Here is a 21,417-nt window from a genome sequence, read left to right on the forward strand (position 1 = left end):
GGTCACTTGTGGGGGAGCTCCAATGTTTAGGCACACAGGGACTCTCAAAACGCGACATGGCAACCGCTAAATATTCCAGCATATTTTCCATTCAAAAAGTCAAATGGTGCTCCTTGCCTTCCGACCCCTGCCATGCGCCCAAACAGTGGTTTATGACCACATATGAGGTATCGGTTTACTCAGGAGAAATTGCCCAACAAATTTCTGGATCCATTTTATCCTGTTGCCCATGTGAAAATTAAGAAAAATTAATGATAAAAGAAAATTTTTGTTGGAAAAATTAATTTCCTTCCACGTTGCTTTAGTCCCTGTGAAGCACCTGAAGGGTTAATCTTCTTGAATGTAGTTTTGAGCACCTTGAGGGGTGCAGTTTTTAGAATGGTGTCACATTTGGGTATTTTCTGCCATATAGACCCCTCAAAGTGACTTCAAATGTGATGTGGTCCCTAAAAAAATGGTTTTGTAAATGTTGTTGTAAAAATTAGAAATCACTGGTCAACTTTTAACCCTTATAACTTCCTAACAAAAAAAATATTTGTTTCCAAAATTGTGCTAATGTAAAGTAGACATGTGGGAAATGTTATTTATTATCTATTTTGTGTCACATAACTGTCTGGTTTAACAGAATAAAAATTCAAAATTTGAAAATTGCAAAATTTTAAAAATTTTCACCAAATTTCAGATTTTTTCACAAATAAACGCAAAAAATATTGACATAAATTTACCACTAACATAAAGCCCAATATGTCACGAAAAAACAGTCTCAGAATCGCTATGATCCGTTGTAGCGTTCCTGAGTTATTACCTCATAAAAGAACACTGGTCAGAATTGCAAATAATGGCCAGGTCATTAAGGTCAAAAGAGGCTTGGTCATGAAGGGGTTAAGCCAGAGTAAACAAGGTCATAAACAACACTTGGGTAAAGCAGGGGGTTAGTTGAAAGACATACCAAGTGAATATTAGGAATAAAGGAATTTTATTATGTAGAGATTAATGATTATATTATTCTAACTGTTTGATCCATTTCATCATAGTATGAACTTTGACATTTTGTAAAAAGAGCATGTGACTGTTGGCGCCAATTTTCAAACTTGGAGTGTATTGAATGTGGAAACAACGCTATTTTATATCTGTCATCCCCTGAGGAAGTAGTTCTTACTTCGAAACGCGTTGGGAATTAATTATTAATCTCCTATTATAACTGCAATCGTGTATTATGCCAAGCAGCGCATGGAAGTCCAAAAATAAGTTCCACAAGATTTGATATATCAGCGGTCACTTGTTTGACCATTGGACGTGCAGCAGCTGACTACCAATTTTATATGCGTGATCTCTCCTATAGCAGGTGAGTGGATTTCTTATATTTTTTAACTATCATCGGATAAGACCCTATTTGCGCTTTTCTGTTCATATAGTGCATTTTAAGTGAATATTAGAAGTAGAGGTAAGAAGTCTGTAAAGTGTATGGGGAGTACTTCACTCTCCCCCAGAAGATGAAGGTGACAACAAAGTACAGTCTGCAGCCAGGGTAGAAACTTAATTGAAAAGGAACAACCCCTTTATATCTCCTAAATCCCTTTAACCCTTTCGCGCCAGTGCACGTTTTCGCCTTTGTGACGGGCCAATTTTTTCAATTCTGAGCCAGTGTCACTTTATGAGGCAATAAATTTGTTTTAGTTATTTTTTACGCCATTCCTTCTGCGGTAAGAGTGTTTAGGCGACATTCTTCATGTCGGTGCGATTACAGCGATACCAGATTTATATTGGGTTTTTAGGCTTGGCTGCTATCACACACTAAAAGATGCTTTTTATTGCAAAAACTTGTTTAAGGCTGTGTGCCCACGTAGCGATTTTTAAGCGTTTTTGCCGCGATTTTCGGCGCGAAAACGTTTAAAAATCGTGTACAGAACGCCCCCCATGCATTCCTATGGCATTCCGCACATGCTGTGCTAATGCTGCTCTTTTTTCCGCGGCAGAATCGCATCGCGGAAAAAAATCGCAGCATGCTCATTCTTTTGTGCGGAATCGCAAAGAATTGCCGCGATTCCGCACCCATAGGAATGCATGAGAATCGCTTACTTCCCGCATGTGGCTATGCCCACCATGCGGGAAGTTAAGTGTCTCATGTGCGGTTGGTACCCACGGTGTGGAGGAGAGGAGACTGTCCTCCAGGCCCTGGGTACCATACCCCTGTAAAAAAAAAAAAAAAAAAAAAAAAAAAAAAAATCGGGGTATATTTACCTTCCGGCGTCCCGCGCTGCATTCCCGGCCTAGCGTTCCCAGTAATGCCTTGCGGCAAGGTCCTGTGATGACGTGGTCTCGCGAGATCGCTATAGTAACGCAAGACCAACGTGATCACAGGTCTCGCAAGGCATTACTGGGAACGCTGAGGCCCGGGATGGCAGCGCGGGACGCCGGAAGGTAAATATACCCTGATTTTTTTATTTTTTTTAGCATTTTAACATTTTATCTTTCACTATTGATGCCGCATAGGCAGCCTCAATAGTAAAAACCTGGTCACACTGGTCAAACACTATGTTTGACGAGTGTGACCAACCTGTCAATCACTTTCCAAGCGATGCTTCAAATCGCTTGGAAAGTGCTTGAATATCGCACGCGAAAATCGCGGCAAAATCGCTATCATAAAAACGCACGATTTCTGGGAAGGAGTCCGGTTTTCTGAGTGCGTTTTAACACGCAACGTGGGCACATAGCCTTAACGTCACCATATTTTGAGAGCTATAATTATCCAATATTTTGGCCCACAGAGTCATGTGAGGGCTTGTTTTTTTGCGGGACAAGTTGACATTTTTATTGGTACCATATTCAGGCACGTGACATTTTTTGATCGCTTTTTATTCCGATTTTTGGGAGACAGAACGAAAAACCAGCATTTCAGGAATTGTCGTGGGTTTTTTTTTTTATATTGTTCTATGTGTGGTAAAATTGATAAGGCACTTTTATTCTTTGGGTCAGTACAATTACAGTGATACCCCTGGTTTTTCTTTTTTTTAGGTTTTGGCACTTTTACACAAAAACTATTTTATAGAAAAATAATTGCATCGCTTTATTCTCAGAGTTATAACTTTTTAATTTTTCCGCTGTTGGAGCTGTATGGCAGCTGTTTATTTGCAGGACAAGATGACGCTTTCATGGCTACCATTGTTACTGAATTTGACTTTTTGATCGTGTTTTATTATACTTTTTGTTTGGCGGCATGATGAAAATGCAAAGGTTTTTGCTCCTTGTTTTACGGTGTGCACTGAAGGAGTGAACTAGTGGTACAGTTTGATAGGTCAGGTTGTTCTGGGCGCAATTATACCAAATGTGTATTTTTTTGTTTTTACATAAATATACGTATTTATTGGTTTAATTGTTTTCTCTCTTTCTTTTATAGTTTGAAAACATTTTATTTTTTTTTAACATTTCAATTTTTATTTCTCTGATCACTGGTCTCCTGATCAACACTACAACATGTATTGCATTGTATGAGTCATGACAGTGTAAGGCTGGCTTCACACTTGCGTTGTGTAGCGCTGCGGATGGCCTACTACTTCCTCCGTTAAGCTCTGCCCACTGCCGCACCTCTTCCTTCAGCTCCGCCTACGTCTGCATGCATCCTGCGTACCTATTTTTAACATTGGGTACGCAGGCCCTACTGAGCATGTACATAAAGTGCAGCACAGATTCCTCTCAACTACGATTCCCCAGCACAGCCTCACTACTGAACATGTACATAAAGTGCAGCACAGATTCAGCTCAGCTACGACCCCACAGTCCTGCCTCACTACTGAGCATGTGTATAAAGTGCAGCACAGATTCATCTCACCTACAACTCCACAGCACTGCCTCACTACTGAGCATGTACATAAAGTGCAGTACAGATTCATCTCAGCTACAACTCCACAGCACTGCCTCACTACTGAGCATGTACATAAAGTGCAGCACAGATTCATCTCAGCTACAACTCCACAGCACTGCCTCACTACTGAGCATGTGCATAAAGTGCAGCACAGATTCATCTCACCTACAACTCCACAGCACTACCTTACTACTGAGCATGTACAAAAAGTGCAGCACAGATTCATCTCAGCTACAACTCCACAGTACTGCCTCACTACTGAGCATGTGCATAAAGTGCAGCACAGATTCATCTCACCTACAACTCCACAGCACTGCCTCACTACTGAGCATGTACATAAAGTGCAGCACAGATTCATCTCACCTACAACTCCACAGCACTACCTTACTACTGAGCATGTACAAAAAGTGCAGCACAGATTCATCTCAGCTACAACTCCACAGTACTGCCTCACTACTGAGCATGTGCATAAAGTGCAGCACAGATTCATCTCACCTACAACTCCACAGCACTGCCTCACTACTGAGCATGTACATAAAGTGCAGCACAGATTCATCTCACCTACAACTCCACAGCACTACCTTACTACTGAGCATGTACAAAAAGTGCAGCACAGATTCATCTCAGCTACAACTCCACAGTACTGCCTCACTACTGAGCATGTGCATAAAGTGCAGCACAGATTCATCTCACCTACAACTCCACAGCACTGCCTCACTACTGAGCATGTACATAAAGTGCAGCACAGATTCATCTCAGCTACAACGCCACAGTACTGCCTCACTACTGAGCATGTGCATAAAGTGCAGCACAGATTCATCTCACCTACAACTCCACAGCACTGCCTCACTACTGAGCATGTACATAAAGTGCAGCACAGATTCATCTCAGCTACAACTCCACAGTACTGCCTCACTACTGAGCATGTGCATAAAGTGCAGCACAGATTCATCTCACCTACAACTCCACAGCACTGCCTCACTACTGAGCATGTACATAAAGTGCAGTACAGATTCATCTCATCTACAACTCCACAGCACTGCCTCACTACTGAGCACAGGGGCGTATCTGGGGGGGCAGTTGCCCCGGGCGCTGCTGGAAGGGGGCGCAGTCCGGGCCGCCTAATGCAGCGGTCCGCAGTGTCCTCCCTGGCGGCTGCGTTCTGCCGCCCCCCCCTGGCCTGAGAGTCGGCGGTTCTCTGTGTCAGCTGTCAAGCTGACAGCTGGCGCAGAGAAGGTGCGCATGCTGGCTCCCAGGGAACAATTGTACTGGCGTCTGTATAGACGCTAGTACAATTGCAGCTCTGACCGCCGGGCCAGAGCGACGTCAGCAGCGTGACATGTCATGTGATCACGCTGCTGACGTCACTCCCCGGCGCCCAGAGTGAACGCTCAGCACTGGTGGCAAGTGTGCTCCAATGTGGAGCTGAAGAAACCACCGAAGATGGGGGGTGTTAAATGTGTGGCGATGGGGGTTAATGCGTGGGGGGGTTAAAGAGTGGAGATGAGGTTAATGAGTGGGGGGTTAATGTGTAGTGGGGATGGGGGTTAATGTGTGGGGGGTTAATGAGTGGGGATGGGGTTAATGTGTGGCGAGTTAATGAGTGGGGATGGGGGTTAGTGTGTGGGGATGGGGGTTATGGAGTGGGGATGGAATTAATTTGTGGAGGGTTAATGAGTGGGGAGTTAATGAGTGGGGATGGGGGTTAATGTGTGGGGGATTTGGAGTGGGGGGGTACATAATGTGTCGGGGAATTTGGGAGTAGGGACAGGGGAGGTTAATGAGTGGGGATGGAATTAATGAGTGGGGATGGGGGTTATTGTTTGGGGGGGTTAATGAGTAGGGATGGGGTTAATATGTGGGGGGAATTTGGGAATGGGGATGGGGGTTATTTAATGTGTCTGTGGGATTTGGAGTGAGGATGGGGGGCTACTTAATGTGTGTGAGGGATTTGGGGTGTGGATGGGGGGATTTAATGTGTGTGGGGAGATTTGAGGACACAGTATGTATGAGGAAACAGTATGGGGGTTGGGTGCAGATAGTATGGGGAGGAAACGGGTTAATGTATGTGGACACAGTATGGGGAGTCAGGGGTATGTGTGAGCAGACAGTATAGAGAGTGAGGGGGGTAAATGTATGATGAGACAGTATGGTGAACAGAGGGATGTTAGAGGAGGGAGGGAAATAGTGTGAGGCGACAGTATATTGCAGACATTTTTATTCAGGAGCATAATGACACTTCTATCTTTAAGGGCATCGTGTGGAGATTTGCTGCAGAAGACCGGAGAAGATGGAAGTCTGCAGAGACGGCTGTGGATGAGAAAACTCATCATGGGGTTTGGACAAGAAGAAGAAAAGGAGAACGACTCCAGAGACGTCATCTATAAGGTACTTGGATGTAAATGTTATTTGTGCTACTGACTTATTCTCATGTTTTTATTTGTTAGGAACATTAAAGGGGTTCTCCAGGTCTGTGCTGAGTGTGCAGACATTCTATGTGACTGCAGACTTCTGAATTCTCACAGTGCTCACTGCGCGCTGTCAGGATTCTCTCGTGCCGGTAATTTACATACATGCGGTCACATGCTGACTAGACATGTGTGGCTTCACTCAATGAAAATGAACAGAGCGAGGCCGGGCACGTCTAGTCGGAATGTGGCCAAAAGTATATAAATCACATACTTGTGCTGACATGACTGTACATCGGCAAGTGAGAATCCTAAAAGTGTGCAGTGCATTCGTTGTGAGAATTCAGAAGCTGCAATGTCAGGATTCAGCTCTGCAGGTTCCAGTAGTTATCACACGGACACTTCACTCATATGCGATTTTCATACTTGACAACGAGCTTCTCTTCCTGCTTTCAGTTTTTTACTGAACATTGAGAGCATTAGGGAGAGCAGCTCGTGGGTACATGGCTAAGTGTGCAAGTCGCATATGTACTTGGTGTGGGGGGGGGGGGGGGGGGGCGCCGAACCAAATTCTTGCCCCGGGTGCCAGGAAGCCTAGATACGCCTCTGACTGAGCATGTACATAAAGTGCAGCACAGATTCATCTCCACAGCACTGCCTCACTACTGAGTATGTACATAAAGTGCAGCACAGATTCATCTCCACTACAGCTCCACAGCACTGCCTCACTACTGAGCCTCGCCATAGCTGGTAGCAGTGGTAGGAACACAAATTTGCTTTTTGCGCCTAGTATCTCAATTTCATAAGAATTGTCTATATGGCCGTAATACTGCTTAAATGTAATATATTCAACGTTTGTATACACATCAGTGAGCTGCTGCACTCTCTGATTTGGATACAATACACACTACAGCTTGCACCTGTTCACATTTGCTTCTTTTTGTTAGGAGCTGCTTGTTGATTATACAGGACTGTCATATGGTTTCTAAGTTTCTAATACATGTAAATGACAAAAATGCTTAAAGGGGTTGTAATCAAAATGTATCTTCAGGAGCACACTGCTCTCGACACCTTTTATTTTATAAATACTGGAAAAATGTTTCTGGAACCACCTCACCATTGATTTGAAAGGAGTGTAGGAGCAAAGACATCCATTGTGACCAAAAGTAGTAATCCGAGAAAAAGGAAAAAAAAAAAAAAAGGGATATCCAGCAAAGCGAGATTTTATTAAGCAGAAAGAAAATTAGATTCCATATCAGCAGGTAAAACTGCCAACGTGTTTCGAACTCACTCTGGCGTTACTCGTCTGAGCTTACACAAAGAATGCCCAAGTGCACGCAAAACAAGTTGCCAATTTTACCCGGTGATACGGAATTTTTTTTTTTTTTTAAGCAAAAATAAAATACGGTAAGTATTGAGTTTTAAGGAGCTGGATCTCACTTTTCCTTTTTTTTTTCCCCCGGATTACAAGGTTTGTAGCTTTATCCATGAACTTGAGACAACTCCTTTATTGTCACAGAATGGTGATTTTCAGCTGCAGTTTTAAGTGTTGCAGAATAGTGATGAGCGACGATAAGGTGTTATACGAGCACGCTCAGGTGCTAATAGAGCATCTTCAGCATACTCTAATAATATGTTCAAATCCCCGCGGCTGCATGTCTCGTGGCTGTTTGACAACTGCAACACATGCAAGGAGGGTCTGTTTGTTAGGCATTCTCTGCATGTGTAGCATCTGACAAACAAATTAAGAACCATTTCCAGGTCCCCTTATGTATGAGATAGCTGTAGGACGATGCACTTTTGGCTGATAATTTCCTCCCAATCCCCCTAAACATTCATTCTACGTTCAGCTGAGCAAGCATGTATTGTATATGCAGCAGTAAGAAGGAAATGAGCCACTGCCACACACCTCTGACTTCTTGGCTCTCGAGAACAAAAGGATGGAGATGTTGCAATTCAACATCTATATACACTACACAGGCAGTCAAGTTATGAGCCTCTTTACATCGTCTCTAGGATGAAGCAGGTGGTAGGGCACAGTATGGATAGTAAAGCAGCCATACTATTAAAGCACCAGGACCACATTTTCCATCAGATTTCAATTTATTTATTATGCATTACTTATAAAGCACCATCATATTCTGCAGCGCTTTATAGATATTGCCATAGCTGTCCCCATTGGGGCTCACAATCTAAATGTTCTACCAGTATGTTTTTGGAGTAGGCCTGAGTACCATGAGGAAACCCACACAGACACTAGGACAACATACAAATGCCTTGCAGATGTCCTTGGTGGGATTTGAAGCCAAGACCCCAGCGCTGCAAGGCTGCAGTGTTAACCTCTGAGCCACCGTGCTGTAATGGGTGAATGCGACAATTTAAGAGCAGAGATGAGCACTAAACTGTGTTCCAAATTATTATGCAAAAAGAGTTTAGGAGTGATAAGGTTAGAATTTTTTGTTTGTCATTTAAACTCATTGATGGGGGATGTGTCAGGGCTCTTTATATCACTGCAAGCAATTGCAGATACCTGTGCAAATTAGTTTGGCAGGTGTGTCCAAATAAAGGCAAGACTACTTAAGAAGGCTGTTCCACATTATTAAGCAGCCTACATTTTTTGCCAAAAAGGGGAAAGAAAAAGGATGTGTCGGCTGCTGAGAAGCAACAAATTGTGGAGTATTTAGGTCAAGGCATGACTACAATCAACATTGCCAAGACACTTCATCGTGATCATCGCACAATCAAGAAGTATGTAGCTGATTCCCAGCACACACGTGTGCGTGCTGATAAGGAAAAATTGAGGACTCTTTCCAACAGGCAATTGCGTCAGGTTAAAAGAGCAGCTGCAAAAATGCCTCGTCATAGCAGCAGACAAGTTTTTGAAGCTGCTGGCGCCTCCAATGTCCCCCGAACAACAAGATGCAGGGTCCTTCAGAGGTTTGCAGCTGTGCGTAAGCCATCCTGTTGACCACCTCTATCCACTGCACACAAGCAGAAACGGCTCCTGTGGGCCAAACGATACATGAAGACTGACTTTCAAACTGTTTTGTTCACCGATGAGTGCCGTGCAACGCTCGATGGTCCAGATGGATGGAGTGGAGGATGGCTGGTTGATGGACACCCCATGAAAACACGGCTAAGGCGCCAACAAGGAGGAGGTGGAGTAATGTTTTGGGCTGGAATCATGGGGAGAGATTGTTGGCCCCTTTAGGATCCCTGAAGGGGTAAAGATGAACTCCAGGGCTGTGGAGTCGGTAAGCCAAACCTGCGACTCAGACTCCTCAATTTCCCTCACACCGACTCCGACTCCACGACTCCGACTCCCACACATATTGCTTATATTTAAGTGAAAAATTTATTGTAGTACAATGTGAACCTCAGACATTTAATCATTTTTATGATCCAATAATCAAGATGTTTAGATAGAACAGAATATATATTGGTGTACTACCCGGTTTTCATTCTTTTTGGTACAGATACGATATGGATAGACAGATATGGATAAATGGATATATAGATAGAGCAGATTTCTAATCTGCTTTTGCTATTGAAAACATTATCTATGAGCTCAAAAACCTTTCAGGTGATGCAGTTTTTTAAAAAGATGATCAGCTTTTGCAGCTGAAAAACGTATCCTCAAAAAACACAGGAAAAACGTTGTGTGTGAATGTAGCCTTAGATCAGGAATATAACAGCCATTTATAGGACATTAAATAACTTTCCCAAACTCCTATGAAAAAATATTCAGCACATCCTGCATTGAATTACTGTACCCAATTTATTATATATTTTAGGAGTCGGTCCATTTTATACCGACTCCAACTCCGACTCCGACTCCACAGCCCTGATGAACTCCATAATCTATGTGGAGTTTCTAAAACATCACTTCCTGCCATGGTTCAAGAGGAAGAACCGTGCTTTCCGCAGCAAGATCATTTTCATGCATGATAATGCACCGTCTCATGCTGCAAATAACACATCTTCATCTCTGGCTGCTATGGGAGGACAAACTTATGGTGTGGCCACCATCTTCCCCTGACCTCAACCCCATTGAGAACCTCTGGAGCATCATCTAAAGGAGTGTCTATGATGGCGGGAGGCAGTTCACATCTAAGCAACCGCTCTGGGAGGGTCTTCTGTCCACATGCAAAACAATTAAAGCACAAACCATCCAAAAACTGACAAATTCAATGGGCGAGAGAGTTCAGAAGCTTCTTTCGAACAAGGGGTCCTATGTGCAAATGTAACATCACCTAGAAGAAAGTTTTGACTTGAAAACTGTTTTATTTCATTTTGTAATAAGATGATAATGCTTATCATTTCACAATTGACCATTTTTTTGTTCAAAATAAAAATAAAAAGGTTGAAAACTCTGCTGGGCATAATAATTTGGAACATGCATTCTGAGTTTCTTATTTTTAAAAATATACTGTTTTCATAGGCAGTTTGTTCAAAAACATTGCAATTATACTAGAATATTAGATGACTGGAAAATAACAATGACTGCAATTCATATAGGTAATTTAGAGAAAATATGAGGAAATATTTTTTGCATAATAATTTGGAACACAGTGCAGGTCAGCCAGGGGGCTTGTTTTCGTGGCTTCCACCCTTCCCATAGAAGCTGCAGAGACTAGAGATGCTCACATAACAGTTCCACTTACACAGTGGCCACAATGACTGTGGGACTGACCATTGCATGGCCACTAAGGGTGTGTGCACACGCTGCGGATTCTGCTGAGTATATGCAGCGGTTTTGGTCCTGCGGATCAGCAGCAGTTATTGCTGCGGTGTACAGTACCATTAAAATCAATGGAAAATGAAAACCGCAGTGCACACGGTGCAGATTTTTCCGCAGGGATTTGCTGCGGTTTCAAATCCGCAGCATGTCAATTCTTTATGCGGATTCCACTGCGGTTTGGCACCTGCTCCATGGCAGGTGTCAAACCGCAGGGGAAAAACCACAGAAAAACTGCGGTTTCTGACAAATCTGTGCAGAAAAATCCGCAGCGTGTGCACACAGCCTAAGGCCGGGGGCACACGGCAGCGTAATACAAGTGAATGGGGTCAGATAGTGCCGCGACAAACAAGAAGCTGCTGAAAATCTAACAGCATTCTGTGCCTTGCGGGTCACACTGTGCAGTCCCCTGCGATGGAGCAGTGGCCAGGGAAGACGTTCCAGGAAGGGTCTCATGCAGTTTATCCTCCATATTGGGAGCGCTAACCTTACCGTGACGGGCAGTATAAGTGTGACGGGGCCTTAACACCCACAGTCTGACAAGGCTGGGAACGGCTGACGGTGGCGATAAGTGTGTAGATAAGCCAGAAATGTTAAGTGTGGAGGAAAACATGCAGCAGGTTCAGGACGCGGGTCACAGAGAAGTCAAGGAGGAGCTCTGCACAGCACCAGTGATTCCACGGCTTATACTGGAGGTGTTAGTTATGGCACAACTCTGCTGCCAAAGTGGCCACCAAGCCACGGGCCAGACATCCAGGAGTGAGGGGGCAGAACAGCACCTATGTCTGCAGCTGCAAACATACCCATCGGGCCCAATGCACACGGACAGTAATTTGCCGCAGTATTTTTACGTCAAAATCCGGACAGGAGAAGATAATAGAAACTCGTCACCACTTCTGGTTACAGATGCTGAGGTAAAATCCTGACCGTGTGAACGTGGCCTCAGCCTGAATCCTGCAGACACAGTGGCGATCCCCGAGCGGCTGCACACATGGGGCTGTCACACCGGACTGGATCGGACCGGAACTGCTAATGACCAGGTGATTAATGAGCAGCATTAACCCCTTAGTAAGCAGTCACTCCGGAGTGCGGCAGACCACAGACACGTCACTAAACTCCCTTTCCATCCCCAAAGTGTGCGGCGCCTCTGGGAAGAAGCAGAGCACTCACCATGCTGGAGAGAGCCGCCTCAGTGCTCACATCCCGCTCCGCCGCTGCCACCGACACTCACCCGAGGATTCGCCTCATTATTTTTGCTATTTTTTTCAAACTGGGATGTACAAAACGTCCGCCGGCTAGAACGAGAAGCTGATTGGCTGGATTTATGGAGCTCTCCACCCCCATTGGTTGTGCCGCGCGTCAGTCTAATGCGGGCGTGGGGTAGACTGCGCCTCCGGCCCCCACACACGCTCTATGCGCGGCGGCGGCATTCCTCTCCGGTCACCTGACCGCCCCATGGCATTTACCCCAACAGCTGGATGGCCGCCCCATCACCGACCAGCGGGGACCGGGAAGGCGGCAGCTGCCCACTAGTCACCTGGCCAGTATTGGAATGTGGAGTCAGCCATATACCGCGAGCGACCCCATAACTAGGCAGGAGCGGGCGTCTTATCCTCTGGTCCTGAAACTAGTAGAGCCCTTAAAGGGGATGTCCAGCACCGAGGGGAACTCTTTAGGTATTGATGGAATGAAAGTAATAAACAGAAGTATACTCGTCTTCCCACAGCGGAGCCAGCTGGTCACACCACTGGTAGTCACGGGACCGCTGCAGCCTGTCGTTGGTTACGGTTGCCAGGTGACTAGAACATGGAGTCTTCAGATGTTTTTCTAGTCCCCTGACTGCTGCAGTCAATCACAAGCTGCAGCGGTCCCTTGTCTTCCAGATGGAGCAGACATTGCTTCTGGAGCAGCATATGCCTGGTGGAGTTGGAAGGGGAATGGTTTCTCCTATTAGCCTTTTAAAACCATAAATGAAGAAGTTATTTCGGTGTTGTACAATCCCTTTAATTCTCTGTTACCATCTTGTAAAAAGTAGTGGCCTTTAGTTCTCTTACCTGATGCCATATTTCTAAATTCCGAGCCTTGTAGTACGCGCCCGACACTGGCTGCCCACGTCACGCAGCCGTACAAGGATGGACTGGAAGTCGGCTTCCCTGTATGAGACTGGCACTGGAGGTTTCATAGGAATGCATAGAGAGGGTGACTTAAAGGGGTTGTCCTGTGAAAACAAGGCATCACCTGTTCACCTGATTGGGAGTCTGATCGCTGGGACCCTGCACTGGTCGGCAGCACGGGGCACTTTATCCCATTAGAATGGAGTGTGAGTGCGCGTGCTCTATTCATTCCTTACGGGGCTGCTGAGCTGCACTCGGCTTTATCTGGAAGTCACGCAGAAAATTAAAGAGCGGTCGGCTAACAATCAAGTTCCGTTTTGTAATGGGTATAAAGGTTCTCAATCGGGGATAAAATGTCACTGTTCTGCGTTTCCCAGTGGTCAGACCCCCACCGATCAGTAGGCTACCGACACACCTGTGGATAGGTGATAACTTGCTTTCACTGGACAACCCCTTTAATTCCACAAAGAAGAGATTATGGCCCAAATTCATCATTTAGTCTCCAGTTTTCTGACAGAATTTCCTCCTTTTAGTGGCTTTAGTATTTGCACCTTACCCTCTATAAGTTTTGCGTTAGTTTTTAAGTTGTCTTTTTTTTTTCTTTTAAAGGCATCTGTCAGTAGCATTCACCATCCTAAGCCTTTGATATGGACACTCACGTGGCACATGTGGTTTGTGGAACCGCTTTGCCACAGGGCCGGGCTTGCCTAAGGGTGAGTGCACACGTTGCAGATTGTGCTGCAGATTTTTCCACTCGGATTTGGCTAAATCCGCAGATCAAAAGACCTGCATTTTACCTGCGGATTAGCCTGCGGTTTTCCCCTGTGTTTTGACACCTGGTCATGGAGCAGGTGTCAAGGCGCTGCGGATTCCGCACAAAGAATTGACATGCTGCAGATTTAAAACCGCGGAAAAATCCGCAGCATGTGCACAGCGTTTTTCATTTTCCATTGAATAGAAAGGTAGTGTACAATGTGCACACACCCTAAGAAGGGCATAGCTAGGCAGCTACTTGGTGTTCACTGGAGCTCCTGATGGTGGAGTCAGACTTGAGCTGCAGGTAGTTGCCGCATACCACTCCTAATTAGTGATGAGCGAGTATATTCATTTCTCGAGCTTTCCCGCGCATGCTCGGGTGATCTCCGAGTATTCGGATGTGCTCGGAGATTTAGTTTCTGTCGCCACAGCTGCATGATTTGCGGCTGCTAGACAGCCTGAATACATGTGGTGGTTGCCTGTTTGTTAGGAAATCCCTACATGTATTCAGGCTGTCTAGCAGCCGCAAATCATGCAGCTGCGGCAACAGAAACTACATCTCCGAACACATCCAAATACTCGGAGATCACCCGCGCATGCTTGGGAAATCTCGAGTAACGAGTATACTCGCTCATCACTACTAATCAGTCCCTGGTAATGCAGCTACTGACCCAAGGAGTCAGGTACGCAGACAAGGATAACATTCAGGCTCCGTTCAGACTATTAGGTTCTGGAAGCTCTGCAGAACAGTTACTGATGCAGACCGGACTACTCGGATAGGCACACGTTCACACATGGATGTCGAATATAGATTCAGGGACTGATGTAAAAGGCCAAATTAACCCCTTGTCCAGATTGAACCCGCGTATATTTTGGCCCAGGCCAGAATATAATAAAGACCTAGGCCAAACTACGAGAAAGTGAAAGTCTAAGGTCGGGTGCCCATGATCCGGGACTAGCAGCACTTTGGATGCAGCAGACATTCGCTGCATCCAAAGCGCTGACTGCTATTGAACGCAGATGAATCCGCATGTGTTCATTGAACCATGCGGATTTACCGCATTTAATACATTTCTATTGATGTCATTTCTCTTGACATTGTGGTCTGGAAAGACGCGCCGCATGTCAGTGTCTGCAGGTGATCTGCTGGCGTCTGTGGACGCATAGTGGACATGGGATTTCTTCAAATCCCATCCACTATGCTGACACAGCTGGCCACTGTGGGTTTGATGCTGCAAAAATATGTAGCAACAAACCTGCAGCAGTTCCTCATCGTTGGCACATACGCTAATATTTTTACTGATTGAAGTTTTCTGGTTCAAATAATAAAAGCCTTCTCACATAACTTACCTGACAAACCTGAACCCCCAATAACATGTTGAAAAAACGTAGTTACTTACCGATAACGGGATTTCTCAGAGCCCATGACGGCACCATGGAGAGACGGGATCCGCTGATCAGGGACAGGAAATCTACAGATAAAAAGGCGGTACCTCTCTCCCGCATCAGTTGTTTTACAGAGCATGAGAGGAACATAACAAAATTTTAACATTACTATGAAGCTTAACAGAGACACTGCGTGGCTACCTCTAAGTATTAACGTTAACCAAACTAAGTGTTCACACAAACACGTGAAGGGAGGGAATGTACATGGGCCATCATGGGCTCTAAGAAATACCGTTATCGGTAAGTAACTACGTCTTTCTCCTTCCCCCATGACGGCACTATGGAGATAATTGCAGAGATTTGTACATTACGAAGGGACCACTGCTTCCAGAACCCTTCTCCCAAAGGTAAGCTTTGAAGAAGAGGCTAGGTCCAGCAGATAGTGATTAAAGAATGTAGAGGGGGAAGACCACGCCGTGGCTTTACATATCTGATCTATTGAGTCGCCGGCTTTTTGCGCCCAGAAGGTCGCCAATGCTCTTGTTGAGTGAGCCTTTATTTTCTCCGGGACAGCCACCCCATGCGAGAAATATGACAGGGTGATGGCATCTCTTATCCATTTTGCTAGCATGCCCTTGGATGCTTTCTTCCCTTTTTGAGGACCCTGAAAGCACCCAAAGAGAGACCTATCCTTCCTACACTCTCGTGTGGCCACTAAGTACTGGATTAGGCACCTTCTGACGTCTAGTGTGTATAAAACTTCCTCTACCCTATTTATGGGATTGGGGCAAAAAGAGGGAAATTAGCTCTCCTGAGATTTGTGAAAATGTGACGCCACCTTTGGAAGGTAGGCTGGGTCAGTTTTTAGAATAACCCTATCTTCTAAAATTTGTGTGAAAGGTGGGCAGGCTGATAGAGCCTGAATGTCGCTGACCCTACGAGCTGATGTAAGAGCTACAAGAAGTGATGTTTTCAGGGACAAGACTTTCAGTGAGGCTTCCAACAAGGGTTCAAAAGGGGGCCAAATTTGAATCCCACGGAGGAGCACACTGGGAGGGGATGGGTCTAGACCTGTCCGAAGCTTTGAACCTAGATATCCACCGATTCCCAGCCAGGTCGTAATTGTACAGGGCCCCCAGAGCTGCGACTTCAACTTTTAAAGTACTTGTGGCCAGCCCCTGTTCTAAACCCTTCTGAAGGAACGCTAAGATGGCCGTTAGTGGTACCCCCCCTCCATCTAACTTGGAGCCTGAAGCTGAAAGGAATTTCTTCCAAGTCTTCCCATACAGTTTGGTGGTCACAGGCTTTCTACTTTGAAGCAAAGTGGAGATTAGGTTTGGTGAAAACCCCTTATTGCTCAGGAGAGCCCTTTCAAGTTCCAGGCTGTCATGTGCAAGTTTTTTACCTGCGGGTGAACCACCGGCCCTGAGAAAGAAGATCCGGAATCTCCGGAAGTACCCAAGGGTCGGAGAAGGACATCATCCTCAGCCAAGAAAACCATGTCTTCCTTGGCCAGAAGGGGGCTATTACAATCACTCTTGCCTTGTCTGCCCGTATTTTCTTCAGAACTGCCGGGATCAGGGCAATTGGAGGGAAGGCATATGCTAGATGGTAGTTTTATGGAATCATGAAGGCGTCCAGTGCGACGGGGTTCCCCAGGGGCTCTGTTGAGCAGAAAGCGTCTACTTTCTGGCTCTGACTTTTGGCGAACAGATCTATGGCCAGGTACCCCCACTTTTCTGAAATTTGATCGAACACTACCTGATTCAGTTCCCACTCCCCCTGCCTCAGCTGGGTCTGACTCAGAAAATCTGCCCTGCAATTTTCTACCCCCCCCTTGTATTGATTGCCAAAATAGACCCCAAGTTGTCCTCGGCTAGCTGGAAAATGGACCTTGTTACTTCCATAAGCGGGCGGACCGGGTTCCTCCCTGGAGATTCAAATAAGCTACTACAATTCGGTTGTCCGAAAATACCATCACATGATGTGACTGAAGGGTGCTCAAAAATTTTAAAAGGGCAAACTTCACTGCCAACAGTTCCTTCATGTTTGAGGATACTGATCTTAATTCCTCAGTCCAGACCCCCTGAGCCATCTGGTCGTTTAGGTGAGCCCTTCACCCCCGGGGCTTGCGGCTGTTGTCAAGACTTTGGAAATTGGTAATACCCAAAGAATGTCCCGAGTTAGGTTGTCTACCCTCATCCACCATTCCAGCGAGAGAGCTGTTTTTGATAACATGGTTAACTGCCCTTCTAAATTTCCTTCTAAAGAGTTTTCTGCTGTCAATATTTCCCACTAACTCTCTAATATGTACCTGAGCCAAATGACCTGCCGGGATACAAGATGTCATGGACCCTAGAAGTGACATCGCCTTCCGTAAGATTATGGAGGGGAGATCCCTATGTAGGGGAGGTCCCTTGCTTGAGATACCAGCTCTACTATCTTTTGAACTTTCTCTACCGTGAGGCAACACTCCTGTTTGAGGCTAGTATGATGCCCAGGTATTCTTGTACCTGGCTCGGCACAGTTCTGAATTTCCCTAGATTCATGAGTCAGCCTAAGTTGGTAAAGGAACTCATGACTCTCTCTAGCTGGTCTTTGCAGTGTTGGGTGGGAGTTGCCTATTATCAAGAAGTTATCTAGGTACGGGACGATCAAGATATCTTGTTCCTTTAGATTAGCATTCACCTCCGCCACCACCTTGGTGAATACCCATGGAGCTATGGCCAGACCAAATGGAAGGGCTTAGAACTGGTAATGTCTTATCACCCCCTGCATTGTGACCGCCACCCTGAGGAACTTCTGATAGACTTTGTGGATGGGGATGTGATAATATGAGTCTTTTAGAATCAGAACAGTCATGAAACAGGATGGAAGTAGCATAGCATTCTTACTGATGTCTTTATTGTTTCCATCTTGAGGGATTGCACTTTCAGACACTTGTTCAGTTTCCTCAAATTCGTAATCGTTCTGAATGTCCCATCCAATTTTTTCTTTAGTTAACGTCGGAGGGGGGGGGGGGAGTAAAATCCTTCGCCTCTTTCTTGGTGATGGACCTCCTGAAGAGCTGTCTTCTCCACTAGACCTAGAATCTCCTGTTCTAAGGCTAGCTGTTCCTCTCCTGAGGATCTCTAAGGAGTCACTATGAAGGATGGAAGTGGAGGGGAATGGAAACCAAGTAATAGGCCTGATTATATCAGGTCCAATTGGATATTTTTTCCTTAGCCGGGAGAAAGCGAGAAAGCCTTCCCCCTACCTGGGGAAAACCCTCATTGGGATGGCTTTTTGTTGTCATTGGGGCCCCTGTTGAACATGAACCCTGTGCTTCTACCTTCCCACTTATCCTGGGGAAGTTTGGGGGGGGTTTCCTCTGGATAAATCTGTTATTCCGAAAGGGCCGTTTATAGGATTGATTGAAGAGGATAGGGAAGCGTTTCTTTTTATCCCCTGCTTTATCCAGAATATCATCCAGCGTGGAGCCAAACAAGAACTCGCCCGGTATGGAACACAATTTTGATTTTGTTTGGTGATCTCCCAGCCAACACTTAAGCCAGAGTGCTCGCCAGGCTGCGTTGGAGAAGGATGCCAATCTAGCGGCTAGCCTGACCGACTCCGCTGATGCGTCCTGTTAGGCATCGGGTTCCTGCCTCTGCACAGGAGGAATCCCGAGCCTTGCCTTCTGTGGTCTCCCATTCCTCTCCGGCCACAGAGGAGTCTGCTCAGCAAAGATGTCGTTCCCGGCGTCTTGCTCAGTCTACTACTGTTGGCTTGTTTACTGCTGCCAATCAGGGTTCAGCTATAGTAACCTGCAATAGCCAGCAGCGAGCAGCTCTTGGGACTAAGTCCTTCTTTCGGCCCACTCAGCATACCCGAGGGAAGTCCTCTCATTGGAGGTCTGAGGTCACATGCTCAGGTCCTATTGCTGCTCCCATTGGAACACTAGGAAGGTCCCAGAAGGACGCTGCTGTAAAAGAGTCGCATGGCCATACGCTAGTATAGTCTCTTATTGTATTTTGTGTGAGTGATGATGGATGCATGAAACTGGTGACTGAGGCATTATAACTCCCCTCCCTTGGATACGTATGTTATAGGGCTTTAGAGTTAGAGTCAGCGCCTACTAGTGGCTTGGTCTGCGCCACGGTGCTTCCACGTCTCAGCACCTCTCTCAGCGCCATATGGTGCTGTCCAGCTCTGGGCACCTTCAGTACCAAATTAAGTGGCTGCATCCGCCAGTGCGACGCTGTGCGCAAGTCTAGCGCTTTCCTCCCTTGTCTGGGTGGTTAGTGGTGTCCGCCAGAGCAGTGCAGTTCACACATAGTGCGCTTTATTTATTAATATTGTCTCTTCCTGCTACCACAGTTGCACTATTGTGACTAGAGGGACTCTAACCCTGTGTCTCAGGGGTAAAGTCCTGTGTCTTTACACCAGGGCTCACATTGCCGAGCTCTGTGAGCATAAACAGGATGCGGCATTTGTGTTTGGCGGTCGGGCGGCTCTGTGAGGTAACAGAGTCCGCCTCTGTACACACTAGGTGGAGTTAACCCCATGTGTTCCTCTATTCTACCGCTATATAACGTCCGTCATTACAGAGCAGCAGTTACCATCTCTGCACGGTGGACCCCGGGCTGCTAACACACCTAAATACCTTCTTTATTATTTGGTGCATTCCGCCAGCCCGTAACACGTCCGCCAGAAAGGCAGCAGCCCCCTTCATTACGGGTATAGAATTTAATATCGTGTCTCTAGAGGTTTTGTCCCTTAGCTGTGATTCTAGCTGGTCCAGCCAGACCATTAGAGACCTGGCCGTACAGGTGGCAGCTAACGCTGGTTTTAGCCCACCCCTAGCGGCCTCCCGTGAACCCTTCAGGAACGTATAAGTTGTTTTGTCCATGGGATCTTTTATCACCCCCATATCCTCAAAGTGCAAACTTTTTGGAGGCTTTGGCACTTGCTACGTCTAACTTTGGTGCTTTCTCCCAGAAAGAACAAACAGGGTCCTCAAATGGATATTTCTTTTTTGGGGTAAGAAGGCCTTTCCTTTCTGGCTTTTTCCATTCCCTTTTAATTAAGTATTGTTTTTTTCATGCAATGGAAAGGACCTCCCCTTTTTTTCCTCTAGTCCCCCAAACATAATGTCCTGTACCGTTTTTTTGGGGCGAGGGTCTACCAGTCCCATGGTGGTTCTGACTGCCTTAACGAGGCTGTTTCCTCTACAAGAAAACAGCTGCATCCATTTCTATCCCCAGAGGAAGATGTTGATGATTATGAATAGGATGTATTTGAGTCGCCTCCCTCGCTCGCCATACTACTAGACCTGGGATCAAGGGTCTGTGTCTAGTTTTGTGCCATTTCTTCCCTGATTCCTGAAGAGCCTTAAGGTGTTTTCTACCTGACCATTAATTAAAGATCTAAGATCTGAGGCAAACCCCGGAGTCTCCTCGCAGATTGTCTGTTCTATGAAGGAGTTACGAAGTCTCTTTTCCCACGTAGTGGGTAGCCCTTCCGTACAGAGTTCACAGATCTTATACTTAGTTTTGCTTGTATTTTTATTCCCCGAATTTGGAGGAGGAACCACTCCTAAAGATGGATTCTCTCCTGCGCCCTACGCCACACTGGAGCCCTTGCTGTGCTGGGAACCTGAGTGGCCACTTCCGCTGCTGCTCCATTTATGGCGATGTGAAGGGTCTCCTGCTGCTTGTTTCTTTTACTGCTGCTCGTGATGATGAAGTGACTGGGACTGCAGAGCCTGTCCTCCAACATCGACTGTAGGTTCCCCGTCAGAGACAGGAAACCAACTGATGCAGGAAGAGAGGTACCTCCTTTTTATCTGTAATTTTCCTGTCCCTGATGGGCGGATCCCCTCTCTTCGTAGTGCTGTCATGGGGGAAGGAGAAAATTAAGTAATTCTTGTGTACATACTGTATCTCAACACTGCTATCAAGGGGGAGGTATAATCTGGCATGAGGAGGTATGAAATGGCCTTGGCCAGTTTGTAGCTCGGAGTATAAATTGTCCTAGGCCATAATATACCCAGGGTAGATACAAGCCTAGGCCGCTTTAACCCCGGTTATAGTCTGGACTCGGGGTATACTATAGCCTGTTACATCGGCTTCAGTGTTCAGGAACTGGTCACAAAAGTACCAGAAACTATGG

The 21,417-nt window shown here is 46.0% G+C and overlaps 1 protein-coding gene across 4 annotated transcripts in view; it reads right to left on the reverse strand.

Annotated features, from left to right (window-relative positions):
* The window catches only part of ARHGEF10 (Rho guanine nucleotide exchange factor 10), a 291,292-nt gene extending 278,170 nt beyond the window's left edge, over positions 1 to 13,122 (reverse strand). For 2 of the 4 annotated variants that reach the window (XM_073589191.1, XM_073589188.1), the window contains exon 1: positions 12,179 to 12,331. The gene's annotated coding sequence lies outside the window, so the exon portion shown is untranslated. Of the gene's footprint in view, positions 1 to 11,935; positions 12,044 to 12,178; positions 12,332 to 13,062 lie in introns of those variants that run through there. The other 2 variants (XM_073589190.1, XM_073589189.1) reach the window with 2 other exon arrangements.
* Positions 13,123 to 21,417: the final 8,295 nt, after the last annotated feature.

The sequence above is a fragment of the Dendrobates tinctorius genome, unplaced genomic scaffold (assembly GCF_039654945.1).
Source record: "Dendrobates tinctorius isolate UK_male_01 unplaced genomic scaffold, ASM3965494v1 ptg000107l, whole genome shotgun sequence".
Classification (NCBI taxonomy): domain Eukaryota; kingdom Metazoa; phylum Chordata; class Amphibia; order Anura; family Dendrobatidae; genus Dendrobates; species Dendrobates tinctorius.